The sequence below is a fragment of the Adiantum capillus-veneris genome, chromosome 15 (assembly GCF_014529385.1).
Source record: "Adiantum capillus-veneris isolate H3 chromosome 15, ASM1452938v2, whole genome shotgun sequence".
NCBI lineage: Eukaryota > Viridiplantae > Streptophyta > Polypodiopsida > Polypodiales > Pteridaceae > Adiantum > Adiantum capillus-veneris.
This window is the reverse complement of record NC_140945.1, coordinates 54663789-54682530: the sequence shown is the minus strand read 5'-3', so window position 1 is coordinate 54682530 and position 18742 is coordinate 54663789. Positions and strand designations below refer to the sequence as shown.

Below are 18742 nucleotides of genomic sequence, written 5' to 3'. Positions count from 1 at the left end.
ATGGCTCAGACGCCTTATGGCTGATTTGGGTGTTGGACAGGACACTGCCAACACTATCTACACTGACAGTCAGAGCGCATTGGGAGTTGCGAGGAACCCAGTTTTTCATGCTCGCACAAAGCACATTGAGGTGCATTACCACTATTGCAAGGAGAGGCTCTCAGCAGGAGAGATCAGCTTGGCTTATGTGCCAACACAGGACAACCTTGCAGATCTTTTCACAAAGGCATTGTCTCGTGAGAAGCTTGAAGCTTTCTGCAAAGCTTTGGGCTTACTCCCCTTTGTGAACTTATCCTGTCCTCAGGGCATGGCACTTCCCTCTACTCATGTGCCAGCTCTCGTTCACCACATCACTCCAGGGGGGGATTTGTTACCATATACATGTGGTAGTGATGTGTGTGAACACACTAGGATCGCCGGGGCATTTTTTCCCTCTTTAGGAGGTTCTTTCCCCCGTGCATTGTATATACGCCCATCACTCTAGGGCTATCTATCTTTCCATTGCACACTAAGTAACACACTCTCTATTGTGTGCCTTGAGCTTCCTTTGTCTTCTCCAAGCTGTGTGTGTTTCTCTGCAACCCTAATTCCAACATCATGCTCTACTGCTTGATGGCACTTTCACTCCCTCTGCATATTATGCTCTCACTAAAGTCTTCCACAGTTGCGCTCTCCTGTAAGTCACCTTCGCTACCTCTCTATCTCTATCTCTGCCATCATGTTCGCGTCCTCAGACTGGGGAACAGCACTGGCATGCGACCCTTCGACTCCCTGCCCTACAATCTTGTTCCTTCCCATCGACCACCATCAAGAGCAGGTTTCGTCCACCTGTAACACACACACACACACACACATGGCCCTGTGCTGTCGCCTACCGACCTCGACGATATCTCTCTCTCCGCCCTCCTCTCGACATATGGCACATCTCTCTCTCTCTCTCTCTCTCTCTCTCTCTCTCTCTCTCTCTCTCTCTCTCTCTCTCTCTCTCTCTCTCTCTCTTCCACGGGCCCTCTCCTACATTTTTCTCTTGGGCCCATGCAGTGTTCCAAAAAAACATTTTTTTTCCAAACATACCAAATTCAAGAGGAAATTTTAGGAAATCAAGTAATTTTTTTTTATCTCTCACATTATTTTTCTCTATTTTGAGACAAAATTTCTCCTTTTCCCCTTGCCCTCAATCGACATTTCAAAAATTGAAAATGACACAAAATTCCCCCTTTTCCCCTCGCCCTCGACCAGCATTTCATAAGAGAGAAAACAATGAAGCAAATCGTCTCCAAAGCGTACATAACCAACCAAAATTCTAGTTTTACCAGTCTCTATCGAAAAGCCACTAATTTTTAAAGGTTTTAAGATATTTAATCTCACAACCAACCAGGTGTATTTTGGAAAATTTGAAGGGCATTTTGGAAATCCATGAGATTAATGAGGGTATTTTGGGAATTTCCACAAACTAGAGGGGCATTTTGGTAATTTTCCCTTTATAAAATTAGATTTTCTTGGGATTTCACACTGTTTTTGCCCTCGAATGTCATGGATGCTTGCGAGTCAGCCATCATTGATATCATCGCCTGTGTCATCACCTGCATCATTGCTGATGTCATCGCCTGCATCATTGCTAATGTCATCGCCTGTATCATCGCTAGAAGATTCTAGAAGCTTGGAGGAGGTTTCGGAAGAATCTAGGAGTTTTTGGAAAGCTCTAGAAAGTGGAAGAAGGATCTAGAAGGTTCTAGAAGAACTAGCACGAACAAGAAGGTTCTAGAAGATTCTAACCTCCTCAAGCACTAGTATAAATAAGGGTCTTGAGCCACAAGCCCCCCAGTCTTGCCAACCAAAAAAACTCTCTCTTTTTGTCTCGCTATCACATCCACGTGCCATGTCTATGTGAAACACACACACACACACACCCCCCCCCCCCTTTTTTAATTTTCATCCAAACTTTCACAAAAGCTTCTTGGCTGACTCTTATAAAAAGAAACGAAAAAAAGATTGTAGGACATACTGGGATCAAAGTCCTATAATGCACTCTTAAAATCCTTGCTTTCTAAAGCCTTTTCCAACATCCCAAAACATTAAGTCAATCTTCACATCATGGGATCAAACTCCGATAACGCACTCTTGAATCCTTGTTTTATAAGGGCTTTTTTAGCATGCCAAAACAGTGAATAAACCCGTATTAACAGAGGTGTTTTTAGTCATCTCTCTATGTACTAACTCCATCCTCTCGATTCACAAGAGGCGACAAATTATCTAGAGAAAAGCTCATGAGATGTACAATCAATGATTGAAAATAAGATGGAGGCTAAGCTACCCCTAAGACCATGTATCCCACTAAAAAGGTAGGTGGAAGGTTTCCTTTTTCGAGAGGGAAGGTATCGCCCACCTCTAAGGTGGGTCTAGAAGCTCAAATTTGAGGGTGCACTAATCAAGCAGTTCCATCTTCTCTGCAAGTCCCTTTCCCTACCTTTGCCACCAACTTGCCTAAACCCAGTCTTAGGCCTCAAAAACATGTATGTTATCAAATTTAAAAACCAATTTTTACTATTTTTAATATATATATATTTATTTAAATATTGCACTTTTTTAGGATAAATGGTACGCATTAGGATCTCAATGATATTTTATACCCATGGTCTCTTAAAAAATAGTCAATTTTAGAGTCATTTTTGTAGAATGAGGTGTCAAGCCACTATTGTGGCTCAAACACAAGCCAAGTGTTAAAAAAGGATAAGAAATTCCAAAATGGCCGAATGGAATGAAGATTTTCTTATGGAAGGTGTATGGGAGCCCTACCAACAGGGGTGAAGATATGCATCAAGGGGATTGGTCCAGATAGATGCTCGCAATGCAGAACATCTTGTGAAGACCTCCCCCACCTTTTCAAGGAATACCCTGGAATATGTGGTCTTGCAGGGAAAGATTTTAAAATGGGTTCAAAAGACGTGGAAAATAGGATTTTTCAAGAACGATCTCTTCTTCGGAGTGAAGGAGTTCAAGAGCCACACTTTGCTCATCGCAATTCAAATTGTGAGATTTTACTACTTTAAATCTATTTGGAAGGTGAGGAACTTCCGTCAGGAACACCATGGGATTTGCAAAGTTTACAGAGATAATCCAAGAAATCAAAGGGACTACCATTGCCATCGCCCTCTTGTGTCCTTCTTCAAATGAGAAAAATTGCAGGTTTTTGATAAGGCAAGTATTCCCCCCAGCTTGATCCACCATGTTGGTGCAACCAAAGAGTTTCGATGCTAGAAAGCATGGAAAGCAATGTCAAGGGTTCTTAGAGATGTATACGAGAATGTCAAGGTAGAGATGCGATGTTTTAAAGAAGGTTCTTCATGTGCAAAGACACTTAGGACATGCAAGGCAAGTTGAGAAGTGATGGCCATGTGGTTAGTGATAGAAAAAAAAGTGTGTGTGTGGCTTAACTTGACTACATGACGATGGCCAAAAAGTCCTAATCTGTAAAATTATTGCAAAATTAATTTTGTGTAAAAATCTTTCCGAACATTTTTTGGTCTCACGCACGTAGGCTAATTCTATATCCTTTGAGAGATATTTCAATTTTTGTAACCTTCTGTTTTTCAGGCTCCGGGCAACAGAGAGAAGGAGAGAGAGCTTTGAGAGAGCCTTTTTGTGTATGCTCCACCATAGTCAATCACTTGGGAAAGAATAAAACTTAGATTGCATCGTCTCTGGTGTTGTATCCCACATTCCTTCTTCTCTTCTCTTCATTTGTGCAAGGGCATCAGTGTGTGTAGGCAGTGTGTGAGTCCCCCAAGCCAATTGAGATGCGTGCAAAGAGAGAGGGGGACAGAGAGATGGTGGTTGAGAATTGCAAAGCAATTATGATGATTTAAATGCAATAAAATGTGCTTTTGGGTATAATTGTTTGGTTATGTTTATACAAGTGACTGCATTGAATTTTGGTTATTCGATGTGTTTTTTTGAAAGGATTGCGGTGCTATGATTCCACTTGAGCTATAGAGAGGTGTGTGTGTTGTCAGGTGCGTTTTTCCTTTCTTCCTTTTCATCTTATGATGCCCCCATGGGAGTTGAGGTTTTGAGGGAGATTTTGGAGGGAGCTTTTTTCCATATTTTTGCTCAACTGAGCAATTTTTAAAAAATGCTCGCTTCACTATAAAATTGATTTTTGAAGCGAGCTTTTTGGAGCAAGCTTTTTTTCTTAATCCCTCAATATCTCTCTCTCTCTCTCTCTCTCTCTCTATATATATATATATATATATATATATATATATATATATATATATATATATATATATATATATATATATATATTCCTCTCTCTCTCTCTCTCTCTCTCTCTCTCTCTCTCTCTCTCTCTCTCTCCCCAATTGTATTACCTTCGGGTCCGTCCCTCCCCTCCAGTGCTCGAAAACAATCATTATGTAAATTCCTGTTGCTGAATTTGCCAAAAGGAAACTTTAGAAAATTAGGTTTATTTTGTGGGTAATTATTATGCTCTCTTTCCATTTTTACTAACAGTGAGTTGATGTTGTGTCTATTGGAATTCTGAAAGTTGAGGAGAAGGCATCGCCTAAGTTGCATTTATATGCCCATATAACAAAACTTGTACGTATATTTTGGTATTATACGTTGTATACCCATATTATACGCGTATCTTCGAATAAACCATATTGCAATCAAACCATATTTCGATCGAAATATTGTTTGCTTTATAAAAAAAGGCACATTAAAAGTTCAAACGAGCTGTCACGTCGTGACACCGACTTCGCTGATAGAGAGAGAGAGAGAGAGGGAGAGAGAGAGAGAGCAGAGAGACAACTTGCATCGATAGCAACAGTACCCTTGCAATAGTCAGGTAATCTCTTCTTTTGTTTTTTATGTTTTTTTTTTGTGAAATTTATTTGCTAGCGTTGTTGCTGTCGCGCTTTGCTCGCACCTCAGTGTTAGTTTGCAGGTTGTTTTTGCTAGCACTATTGTTGTGGAGCTTTGCTCACACCTCAGTGTTAGTTTGCAAATTTGTTACTCTCTTTGCCTGTGTTGACTCTCGTGTCACACTATAAAGAGAGAGAATTTAGATACCCATCCTTGGCTGTGTTGATCCTCGTGACACACTACAAGGGGGGTTAGAATTTAGACGCTTTGTCCTTGCCATGCTGCTGACCTCCCTGATGCAGTGCAGGGAGTAGCTTAGGATGTACAATTAGATTTTCCATCTCTGGTTGTTGCTGACCACCTTGTCGCACTGCAAGGAGGGATTAGCTATCTTACATCCTTTCTTCCTAGTTGTTGATGACCATTGCGTTGTACTACTGGAAGATCGGATTTAATAGAATAGATTCTTTGTCTTTGTTTGTTGCTAACCACGTGTTGCACTGCAGGGAGGGGTTTAGGATTTTCAAATCCTTCGTTCTTGGATGTTACTGACTATTGCGTTGCACCGCAAGAAGAATGGATTTAATAGATTCTTCATCTCTGTCTGTTGGTGACCATCGTGTTGCACAGCAGGGAGGGGTTTAGGGTTGTCAAATCCTTCATTCTTGGTTGTTGCTGACCATCACGTTGCACCGCAAAAAGATTGGATTTATTAGATTCCTCGTCTCTGCTTGTTGCTAACCACCATGTCGCACTGCAAGGAGGGGTTAGGGTTTTTAAATCCATCGTTCTTGGCTGTTGCTGACCATCACGTCGTACTGCAAGAAGATTGGATTTAATAGATTCTCCGTCTCTGGTTGTTGTTGACCATCGCATCGAACTGCAGGTTGATTGGATTTAATAAATTTCTCATCTCTAGCTGTTGATGACCACCATATCACAATGTAGAGAGGGGCTAGGTATTTTAAATCCTTTATCCCTGACAGCTGTTGACTTTCACGTCACATTGTAGGGAGATTGCTATTATACTCTTTTTTGTCTCTGGCTGTTGTTGACCACCCATCGCAGTGCAAGGAGGAATTATATATGTTTAGGTATTTCGTTGCTAGTTGTTATTATTGTCCATGAAATGTTTTTGTTTAGAACTATTTACAATCATATATGTCAAATTCATATATATTCTAGATCTACCTTACTTATATTTGCTTCATGTATTTTTAGGCTTCAGTCATGGCAGAGACAAAGTTGACGTATCAGCATCGCAAAATCATTTATGATGCTCTAGTTTTATCTCTCTATGTAACTTCAGACGATCATTTGCGTCGGGAATTTGATCCACTGTAGGCAAAGTTCGATGATTTCGTGATTGAACTTGTGGAACAATGTTAGCTGAAACTGTGCAGTGCATTCCCTGTTTCATGTGACCCGGCTCTGCGCACTAATAGAGTAATGCATAACACAATAAGGCAATTATTAGGCCAGGTCACTAGAAGCTTTGAGAGTATGGTTCATCCAAAACTCAAAGACAAACCTGGAATCAAAGAGCAAATGCAGCTTGTGGCACAGCTACATTCAGAATTGAAGAGCAAGGATAAGGTCGAAGGCTCTTCAAAACGTCCTAGGAGAGAAGAGTATGTGCCTCCTCCTTCAAGTGTCGAGCCCTTAGCTGTACACCTGGATGATACTACATGTCCTCCTATCCTACACTTACTTGGGGAACATTCTATCTTTCACTTGTAGGCACCCCAATTAGGTGAAGGACGTTTTGCAAATGTGAAACAAGTTTCAGTGGCCCATCCTCTCTTCAAAGATCCTGTCTATGAGGAAAAGATCTACAAGGACCAGATAGGAAGCAAGCCAACATTACAAATTGTGCTAGAGGAAGCAAAGCTAATAGTGTTCAACATCGTGGCATGATATTGCCCCGTGCTCTTTTTCGTTATAGCAAAAGGCCTATGTTGGTCTTCAAGCTTTGGAATGGAGGTCACCTTGAGTAGTGGATTCAGGCATGTCATCATGATGGAAGCAAGCCTGCAGTCAAAGAGTTTCAACACACATCTGGAATTGTACAACACCTTATAAAGAACATTTTGCTGATCTGCAATGCTCTTCTGCAGACGATGAAATTCGTCCATAGTCACGACTTCATTCACAACAATCTACACACTAGAAATATTCTACTACATTTTGGCGAGCAAGGAGTGTATGCTGGGATCGCGGACTGGGGACAACTTACACCATCAAACACTTTGGCAACATTTCCCAAGCTGCCATATCTCACCCCTCAAACTAGAGCTCAATTCTAGCGAGATTATCCATGGACTGCCCCTAAAAATATCAGCACCAATCCTCCTCCTTTCACCAAAGCATCTAATATATATAGTCTCTCATATATTCTTAGACGCTTGGTTACATGTACTCTAGAGCCCTCTAAGGTTCTCAATCCATCTTGTCATTGGAAAATTCTGCAAACCCTTAGATAGGCCTAAAATATGGGATTTAAGTCTTTTTTTGAATGGAGCTCATAATGTTGGCTATCATGTTGTAACCAAAATTGGCTTGAAGCCTGTTGATGATTAGACCAGTAACAATATTTTTTGTCATTAACGGTGTGCAATGTGTGGTGATATTTGAAACTAGGTCATTAATCATATTTTCAGTTACGTCTTTAAAGTTCTTCAAGTAAGGGTTTTAAAGTATTTCAAGTTTGATCGTTCAAATCCTTTAAACTATCTCTCTTTTCTAAGTGCTAAGACTTCGCTCATTAAAGTTTATTGTTTTGCATTTCAAGTATGGAAGATATTGCTCCCGACCAGAATGCACAGTAACTTAATGATCCTTTGCTTAACCATGCATTGGCACAACAAATTTACAAAGAGGAAGAGATTCGGGTGGCTCAAGGAGATCTTAGCACTTTGGCTGCGTCCCAAGAAGACGAATCAGAACTTCAAGGGGAGCCACTAAATTACAGGCAATGCGAGCAGTTATGCCCAAATCATTTTATACGCAATACATTATTTCGAATTAGTGGAAATGCTAAGGCTTCCACTCCCTTGAAAGTTTCAGGTTTGCAACACACTGTCCTCGCGAGAAGTATTCTTTCAAGATATATCCAAGTATATAGATCACCACCAAATAATAATCAAGTGGCAATTTACTTTGTGCAACAATGCTATTGTTATTATGTTTTGCAGCTCAAAGTAGATTGGAGCGATCATCCCACTACAGGAGGCATCGGCAAAGGACGCCCAACCGAGAAGATTCATGCATGGGAAGCCAATCAAGAAGACCCTCCTCGCAAGAGAGGTTACACATATTTGGCCTAAGAAACCAAAGTCATTGAGCAGCTCGCAACCCAAGGCATGGATTTGGCAAGTCAAGGAGAGACCCAAGCCATGTTGTGCGCGAGTATAGCAGAGCTAGAAAGAAAGTTAGCATGGTACGAGGCAAGATATGGACATGTTATCGAAGAAGAGATGGTCAATGCGGGTCCAAGAGATTCATTTGGCAATTCAGAATTTCGTGTATTTGATCTTTTAGGGGATCCATCCCATGATTTAAATTAAATTTCCCAAACAATACTAAGCTCTTCTTGTATCTTAAATCTCAAGATTTGTAACTAAAACCTCTTTTTATGTAAATCTCTATTTGTTGGAACAAATGAACATGTCGGATGCTGTTGTAATTGTGTAAGTTTTATTCTCTCTTCCTCCCTCTTTCTGACAATGATAGAAAGAAGATGGAGAGAAAGAGAGACGATGAGATAGGAAGAGAGAGATTGTGAAGCTAAACTCCACACAACTTTTGCATTACAAAATTAATTGAGAATATAGTACAAACTTTATAGCTCATCCATCCCCTCAATCACAGGCACCATGTCATCAGTTTCTTCGACATCTGAACATTCCGTATCAATATCTTTTGGGTTCCATTCCATTTCATCATCGGAGTTGAGCTCATTTGCAATTGCTTTGTATATTTGAAAGCACCCAAAGCTTTCTTCTGTGGCACGTGTGGCTAACTTTGCTGGCATGCATAAGTCACATGTTACAAAATACATACACCACTCGTTTAGGACTTGATCGATTTTTTTTTTAGTATGCATGAAAGCAAACAAAGATCAATTTCTTTCACAACTACCACTTGAGGCAGCAACAAACAATAATCTCATAGCCACATGTTGAAGCTCCACTTTTTCTCCACCATACTCTTTCCACCAAACTGGTGTGCTCATCGTCTTGATAGCATCTATATGCCAAGGATCCCCAAACATTCCTTCTCTGCTAGTATATGCCGTCTTTTGTGTGTATGCCACATGTCCTTACACATTGCCTAAAAGTTGGGCACACACTTTCTTGAAATCATTGATCACTTTATTGTTTGAAGATTGCTCGTGCATCTAGAACTTAGGATCTAAGACAAACCCTGCTCCATGTAAAGGAGTATGCAGCTGCTCCCATCGTCTTTTGACAAATGACATCATCATGGATTTCTCTTTTCCTACATAAGACGTACAATATTTTAACTTGCGAGAGGCTTCATGCATGTACCAGTAAACCTGTCCAAAAATAGAGGCTTTTTTGTCCACTAATCGTATCAGATAAGTGAAGGGTTCTGCGAGAGTAATAATTTTGTCTACATTTCTCCAAAAAACATGAGAGTTTACAAGCTGATAGCATTTGGAAGCATCAGGTTCATAATTGGGATATTTATCAATCCAAATGTCCCATCTTCAATCTACCACTGTTTCAACAAGGGTTGCTCTAACCTGTTGTAGTGTAGAGAGAACGTAATACGCTGTCGCAAAACGGGTCACACAAAAAATCTGTAATTTTCTTGTTGGGGACTTTGTTCTAAATAAAGCGTAAGAAAATAAATGCTCTCTTATAAAATTCATCAATGCATCTAGTAGAGTTTGCTTAATAGAAGGAACTTTTCCAAAGTCCTTTAAGAGCAGATTCAAAGTGTGAGCAGCACATGGAACCCATGTAATCTTTGCATACTTTCCTTCAATTGCTTTTCCAACTGCTTTGTAGTTAGATGCATTATCTGTGACAATGGCTATCACATTTTTATGTGCCCTTGCTCATCTGATCAAATGCTCATATACGCCAGCAAGATGTCAACTAGTTTTCTCTTTCAAGGATGTATCGATCGCTTCAAGAAAGATGGAACCTCTTGGAGAAATCAACATCACATTAATCAATGGTTTCTTTTGACAATTTGTCCAACCATCTAGAGCGATTGTGCATCTATACTGTGGCACATAATCAAGAGTTGTGTGCTTCAAAATACTCTTTGATGTAGTTTTTACTTTATCTAAATATTTTGTACGCATCTTATTATAATCAGGTACCACAAAACCCTTCTTCGTTGTGCTCATTAAAGCATCTTTGAAGATAGGATTTAGAATGACATTAAAAGGAATTCCACATGCAACAAATGCTTGCGTCCACTTAAGATGGAGTTCAAGCAGCCAGTGTTTATCAAATGCTTGATGCAAAGTAGGACCACTTGGTGCAGGTTCTCCTCCAGTCCATACTTCCCTTCGGCTTATGTTAGCAAAGCTTGCGGTAGGATTAGAGCTACAAGCCCTAGCAAATGATGAATGACACCCTCCTTGACCTTGAGCACAGGGGTCAAGGGAGGGTTTTGATCATTCTCGAGTGTCATCTCCACGTCCCTAGCCATAGATGGAGCCATCATTTGAGACCTCCCTTTTTTTTCCCTCAAGATGTACTCTCTTTGCACTGAGGGCCCAGTTGGGAAATTTTTCTTCAATACCTCTTGGGGGATTTTTGCAAGCTGTCACGTTTCCAAGAATTTTGAACACATGTTCTTTTATCCTGTGAGCATTTTCGCTAAAATTATGGCCGCAGGTCTTACACCTCAACTTTGATATAGTCTTTTCACTGACCAATTCATCTACATAGTTCCACTCATATCCTTTCACCATCTTCTTAAAATCTGCAAACTCAAACATGACTAATTACTAAATACTGATCTAAAATTGAACTCTAATGCCATTTACATTACTTTATTTGTCAACGTTAAAAAAAAAACATAAATTTTCAACCTCTTTAAATTATAAATACCAAAAATAATTTGTTTTCAAGTGTTAGCTTCTATTACCTTCTGAGTGTGAGTAAACTCTACACAAAGAAAGATATCTTTAAAAAACCTACCTAAATTACCTCCAAGTGTGAGTGTAACTCTATACATGGCAAGCAATCAAAATTCACTACTTATCTAAATCTCTTCTAGGTGTGAGAATACCTCTACACAAAGAAAGAGATTATTATTTAATCTACCTAAATGTCTGTAGTGTGAGTATTTCTCTACACATGACAAACAATCATTAGGTAAATCTAACCTAAGTTAGTTCCAAGTGTGAACATAGTTCAACACACAACAAGTAACTCCTAACTTTAACTATCTAACTTAAGTTACTTCTAAGTGTGAACATAGTTCAACACAAAGCAAATAATAGTTACTCGACAATTTTTATTTGCATAGTGTTATAGTTTATTTTTCCAATAAGCTACTATGGCTCGCTTGTAAATAATTGGTGAGAACTCACCCTAAGAGGTTCATGCAATAAGTGATAGCCACCACACAAAGCCTAAGTGGAACTAAGTGTAAAGAGGGACCTCCAATTTTTGGCACCAATAAATAATATCAAATATTAAATACTAAACTTTATAAGAGGTTCCATGGACTTTGGGGCTACAATTTGGAGGCCATTAATTTGAAGACGGCCTTGAAAGTTATAAATTTAAACCATCTGAATATAAATTTAGTACATATGACAAAGAATTGACGGCTGTAATGCATGCTATGAAAATTTTGAAACGCTATCTAATGGGTACTGGACTTGATAAATAAAACGGATCAACAAAGTATCAAATACTTATTATCTCAAACCCTAATAGATGATTTGCATATTAAGTGGGTTGTTTTTATTCAGAGTTTTTGACAAGTACTAACCTGGTAAAGAAAACGGTGTTGCTGATGCTTTGAGTCAAAAGACGTTCTCTTAATAATCTATATATTATTATGGGTACTTCTTTTTATTCTATGTCTGATACTTATGCACAAGATGATGAATTCAAAACCACCTGGTTACATATGCTTGAAAATTCAATGCACACCTCTCTTTCATACAATTTACAAGAAAATTTCATTTACTTCAAACAGAAACTGTGTGTCACAAAACCATTTCGTGTCTTACTCATTGAAGAATTATATAAACCACCATATGTTGGACATAGCAGTTTTAATGTTACTTTTTAGAACTTATGTCGTGATTTTTATTGTCCTACTATGAAAAGTAATGTTAAATAGTATGCTTCATCTTGTTTGATTTTCCTAAAGATTAAAGTAGCAACATGTAAGAAATGGAGTCTTTTAGACCCTCTCTCTATTCTTGAAAGACCTTGGGAACACATTTTTATGGAATTTGTTATTGCTTTTCCACTCACTGCTCACAAACATGATATGATTTAGACTATTATTGATCGTTTCTCTAATCACGCATATTTTATTCCATGCAAGAAAACTCTCACTAAACATGAAGTTGCACTTCTCTTTTTAAAAGCTATTTTTTCATCATCATGGTTTGCCAAAACTAATCATATCTGATAGAGATTCCATATTTTGTAGTGCTTTTTGGACTACAATTTCTAAAAATCTTGGCACTACACTTGATTTCACTTTTTCATTCCATCATGAGTCTAATGGTCAAATAGAAGTCACTAATCACACTATTATTGATTTAGTGAAAGCTTATGTGTCTTCTCAACCCAAGAAATGGGATGATTATTTGCATATTTTACAGTTTTCTTATAACAACACCACTCACTCTTCTACATGTAAATCTCCATTTGAAATTGTGTATGGTCACTCTCTCCCTAAGTCCTACTTCAAGAGTTTCTAACATTGTGTCTGATGCTAATACTTTCCCTACATATTTTCATGATATTTATGAAAGTGTACAGTTTGCTATTAAGCATTCACAAGAGCTGTACACTAAGCATGCTAATAAGCACCGCAAAGCACATGAATTTAAGGAAGGAGATTATTTTATGCTTCGAATTGAAAAGAGAAAATTTAAAAGCATTGATACAAATATTTTTCTTAAGCATTCTCCTCATTTTTATGGTCCATTTAAGATCTCGGTTGTGATAACTAATGTTTCATTTTGCTTAGAATTACCTTCACACTGGCACGTTCACAATGCATTATACATTAGTTTATTACAACCCTTTCGAGGACCCTATCTATACATCATATATATGAGGAACCACCTACACTTGTAGATCAAGAAGAGCAACTTATTCTTGACCAAATAGTTGATCATCAAACCACCACTACACGCACTGGCATGGTTTATAATGATTATCTTTTGACTTTTAAAGGCCACCCTAGAGAAGATTCTAAACGGATGTCTGAAAAAAATTTCAAAATTTCCTAATCTTCTCCACACTTTCGGTCCAGTTGTTGATAATCTATTGAGCAACTGAGTATACTTACTATCCTTGGAGGGAGGCATGTTATGAGATTGGACACCCTTCTGTTGTATGTGGTTAACTACAATTGGGATAGCTGGCATCTACAGGTTAATTATTATGATGCCTTTCTATTTTTACTAGCACTGAGTTGATGTTGTGTAGATTGTAATTTTGGGAGTTGAGGAGAAGGCGTCGCCAATAAAGTATTCTCGGCAATTTTTATTTGCATAGTGTTATAGTTTATTTTTCCAATAAGCCACTATGGCTCATTTGTAAATAATTAGTGAAAACTCACCCCAAGAGGGTCATGCAATAAGTGGTAGCCACCACACAAAGACTAAAGTGGGACTAAGTGTGTTTCATCAAAAGACATAGGCTCCTCAACATCATGTAATCTAGACACATCCAAAGCATAACAATCTGATGCATAAGATGCATGGCGAGAGCCTGAATGCGTACGACTAGACAAAGGTGCATCCAATTTACTGTCACGCAAAGTGTGCACCAGCCATTTTGGCATACCTCTAGCCTGCTCATTTTCAGCCCTTTCCTCATCAAGTACATCATGTACATCTTCATGAGTAATAGGCTGATCTGTAACATTTTCAGAAACACCATAGGCTGTACATTTGCCTCATTGGAACTTACATTCGTATTTCCACCACTGAAAAGAGGCAACAAAGTGTCATAAATATCCTGTGAGCTTACATTACTGTCTCTATTACATGACAGCAAGGGCCGAATAGAATCTTCCACAAACACTACATCCCATGAAACCAGAATATGTTTTGTTTGCGGATGATATAACTTGTAACCTTTGCTTTCTGCACTATAACCAAAAAAAATACATTTGACAGCCTTATCATCCAATTTTCTGCGCTGTGTTTGTGCCACCAAAGCATATGCCAAACAACCAAAAACACGCATGTGCTCAATAGAAGGCTTTGTATCATGCCATGCTTCATATGGAGTAATAGAATGCAAAGCTTTCGTAGGACACCTGTTTAGTACATAAGTGGCACACATGATGGCCTCAAGCCAAAAAGAATGCGGCAAAGCTTGATTTTTGACCATACATCATGCCATTTCCGTCAGTGACCTGTTTTTCCTCTCAACAAAACCATTTTGCTGAGGTGTATAAGGCACTATACATTGGTGTTTTATCCCACGACTAGCCAGAAATGCATTGAATCCATGAGACATATACTCCCCCCCTCGATCGGGACGGAGGGTGCCCATAGTACATTTTGAGACATTTTCAGCCATAGCCAGAAATTGTTTGAAGCACATAAAAACTTCGGACTTCGCTTTAAGCGGAATACCCATGCATGCCTGGAGTAATCATCAATGAAAGTCATGAAGTAAAGGTATTTGCCCAAGGAAGGAGTTTGCATGGGCCCACAAACATCACTATGAACAAGCTGCAACCTGCATGTGGCCCGAACTGAACCATCCTTTGGAAACTTAGAACGTTGCATCTTACCCAAAATACATCCTTCACAAACATGTTTGACAGGTGCTTCAAGAGGTGGCAAAGAAGCAACCATATCAGATTTCTGCAAACGCAGCAAACTGGCACAATTCGGATGCCCAAAACGTGCATGCCAAAGTTTTGCATCTGAAATAGCCCTTGAATCTGCAACAGCATTTGCAAAATTTTGTCCACACTTGTCATACAAAGTGAGCTTATACAGCCCACGACACAAAAGACCATATGCAACAATTTCATCACCAAAACTGAGATCATGAACTGTACATCTGTCATCCACAAATTTGACTACAAGTCCAAGTCTAGCAAGTGCACATACAAACAAAAGATTCTTCTTGATCCCAGGTACATAAAGTGCATCAACAAGTGTGAAAGAACTGCCATTAGCAGTAGTAAGCACAATCTTTCCAACTCCTTGAACTGGATAAGAGGCATTGTTGGCACAAGTGACAGAATTCCCATGAGGGACAGACTTGAGAGAGGTGAACAATTCACGATGTGAGGTAAAGTGCTTTGTAGCACCACTGTCGAAATACCACACATGTGAATATGCAGCAACTGACAAGCATGCATCATAAACAGCAGGATTGTAAGTGCACTCTGCACTAAAAGCCCATTCTGCATCAACATCTACAACACAGTCTCCTTTCACAGAAGACTCAACAATGGCTGCATTTGTAGTGGAACCAGCATTTGCAATGGAACCATCCTCTTTCTTCTTAGCCTCTTTGGCCTTCAACTTAGGACACGACTTGATCAAGTGATCATTAGCTTTACAATAATGGCAATGCATCTTTTTTTTTCCCTTATCACCATAATTTCCAGACGAATTGCTTCCAGCAGAAGCATTAGCAATAGAAGTTTTGCCACTCACAGCAGAACCATAGGAAGTGGCTGCATTGCTCTTACCACCCTTTCTTTGAGAATCAATAAAAGCCTGTTCAAGTGCACGCTGCCTAGTTCTGTTTTTTCTAGAAAGTGACTCTTGCAATAGCAATGTGCATAATGGATCAAACTTGACAACTTGAGGATTTCCTTGGGTCATCAATCTCCAAGTACTAGCAAAAGTCTGGTAAGAATCTAGTAAGGCATCAAGAACAGACTGCACAAGGGAACTGTCTGAAATGACTTCACCTGCATAAATAAGTTGCTCATTGATATCCTTGACACTAGCAAGGAAAGTGTCCATATCATCTTCCTCATGCATAATCTTTGACTCCAGCTCTTTACGCAGCAAAGAAATTTTAGCCTCATTGTGGCTTGCATAAAGACCAGCCAAAATATCCCAAGCTTGTTTTGCAGATTTTGCTGAACGGATGTGAGGAACAATGGTGCGCTTCACAGACAACGCAATCAATGCATGAGCCTGCGCATCCTTAACATCCCAACGAGCTTGTTCTGCCATAGGCAAAACAACTCTAACAGCTGCAATCCTTGCAGCAAGACCTGCAACATCCTCAACATCGCCTACATCCTCAGAACCAGGACGTACATCAATGCCCTGCACAATGTTCCAGACACCCTTTGACACAAGAACATGTTGCATCATATAAGCCCACATAGGGTAATGTCCCCATCCAACCTGTCCTTAGCAAAAGCAACAAACATCTTGAAGACATCTGTGTTGTTGTCAGCCATGGTAAATGCTGCACCTGATGTGAAAACTGCCCGAAAATAGGAGAAACGGAGCGATAACAACACGTGCTATATGGCAGAAACCGTAGAAGACTATGAGGCACATGTTATGCAGAAAACGGCACTGTCAAAAAATCTGCACAAAATGATGAAATAGCCTGGAAACGAAGGCCGAAATGAGCCCGAATCAAAAATCTGAGCAAACTAAGCTCCACGAGCTCTCTCGAAATTTTTGTCAACCTGTGGACGCTTGCCAAAGCTCACTGAAATCAAAGAATGTGAGTAGGCATGTGCTGGAGCAGCTGGCGACTAAGCCCGAGAGGACGCAGCCTGCTCTGATACCAATTGTTGGAATTAGGGTTGTAGAGAAACACACACAGCTTGGAGAAGATGAAGGAATCTCAAGGCACACAATAGAGAGTGTGTTACTTAGTGTGCAATGGAAAGATAGATAGCCCTAGAGTGATGGGCGTATATACAATGCTCGGGGGGAAAAACCTCCTAAAGAGGAGAAAAATGCCCCGGCGGTCCTAGTGTGTTCACACACATCACTACCGCATGTATATTGTAATAGTATCGGTGCAAGGCATCGGTGTGTATAGGCTGTGTGTGAGCCCCCCAAGCCAATTGAGATGCGTGGAGAGAGAGAGGGGGAGAGAGAGATGGTGGTTGAGAATTGCAAAGCAATTATGACGATTGAAATGCAATAAAATGTGCTTTTGAGTATAATTGTTTGGTTATGTTTATACGAGTGACTGCAATGAATTTTGGTTATTCGATGTGTTTTTTTGAAAGGATTACGGTGCTATGATTCCACTTGAGCTATAGAGAGGTGTGTGTGTTGTCAGGTGCGTTTTTCCTTTCTCCCTTTTCATCTTATGATGCCCCCATGGGAGTTGAGGTTTTGAGGGAGATTTTGGAGGGAGCTTTTTTCCATATTTTTGCTCAACTGAGCAATTTTAAAAAAAAGCTCGCTTCACTCCAAAATCGTTTTTTGAAGCGAGCTTTTCGGAGCAATCTTTTTTTCTGAATCCCTCAATATCTCTCTCTCTCTCTCTCTATGTGTGTGTGTGTGTGTGTGTCTATATATATATATATATATTCCTCTCTCTCTCTCTCTCTCTCCCTCTCTCTCTCTCTCTCTCTCTCTCTCTCTCTCTCTCTCTCTCTCTCTCTCTCTCTCTCTCTCCCCCCCCCCCCCAATTGTATTACCTTCGGGTACGTCCCTCCCCTCCAGGGCTCGGAAAAAATCATTATGTAAAATTCCTTTCGCTGAATTTGCCAAAATGAAATTTTAGAAAATTAGGTTTATTTTGTGGGTAATTATTATGCTCTCTTTCCATTTTTACTAACAGTGAGTTGATGTTGTGTCTATTGGAATTCTGAAAGTTGAGGAGAAGGAATCACCTAGGTTGCATTTATATGCCCGTATAACAAAACTTGTACGTATATTTTGGTATTATACGTTGTATACCCATATTATACGCGTATCTTCGAATAAACCATATTGCAATCAAACCATATTTCAATCGAAATATTGTTTGGTTTATAAAAAAGGCACAGCAAAAGTTCAAACGAGTTGTCACGCCGCGACACCGAATTCGCTGATAGAGAGAGAGAGAGAGAGAGAGAGAGAGAGAGAGAGAGAGAGAGAGAGAGAGAGAGAGAGAGAGAGAGAGAGAGAGAGAGCAGAGAGACAGCTTGCATCGATAGCAATAGTGCCCTCGCAATAGTCATGTAATCTCTTCTTCTGTTTTTTAAGTTTCTTTTGTGAAATTTATTTGCTAGCATTGTTGTTGTGGAGCTTTACTCGCACCTCAGTGTTAGCTTGCAGGTTTTTTTTGCTAGCACTATTGTTGTGGTGCTTTGCTCGCACCTCAATGTTAGTTTGCAGATTTGTCACTCTCTTTGCCTGTGTTGACCCTCGTGTCACACTGTAAAGAGAGAGAATTTAGACACCCATCCTTGGTTGTGTTGATCCTCGTGACACACTGCAAGGGAGGTTAGAATTTAGATGCTTTGTCCTTGCCATGCTGCTGACCTCCCTGTTTGCAGTGCAGGGAATAGCTTAGGATGTACAATTAGATTTTTCATCTCTGGTTGTTGTTGACCACCCTGTCGCACCGCAAGGAGGGATTAGCTATCTTACATCCTTTCTTCCTAGTTGTTGCTGACCATTGCGTTGCACTACTAGAAGATCGGATTTAATAGAATAGATTCTTTGTCTTTGTTTGTTGCTGAC

General features: G+C 39.7%; 1 pseudogene; it reads left to right on the top strand.

The window, feature by feature from the left end:
• Positions 1-6096: 6096 nt before the first annotated feature.
• The window catches only part of LOC147440693 (uncharacterized), a 34691-nt pseudogene continuing 22045 nt past the window's right edge, over positions 6097-18742 (top strand).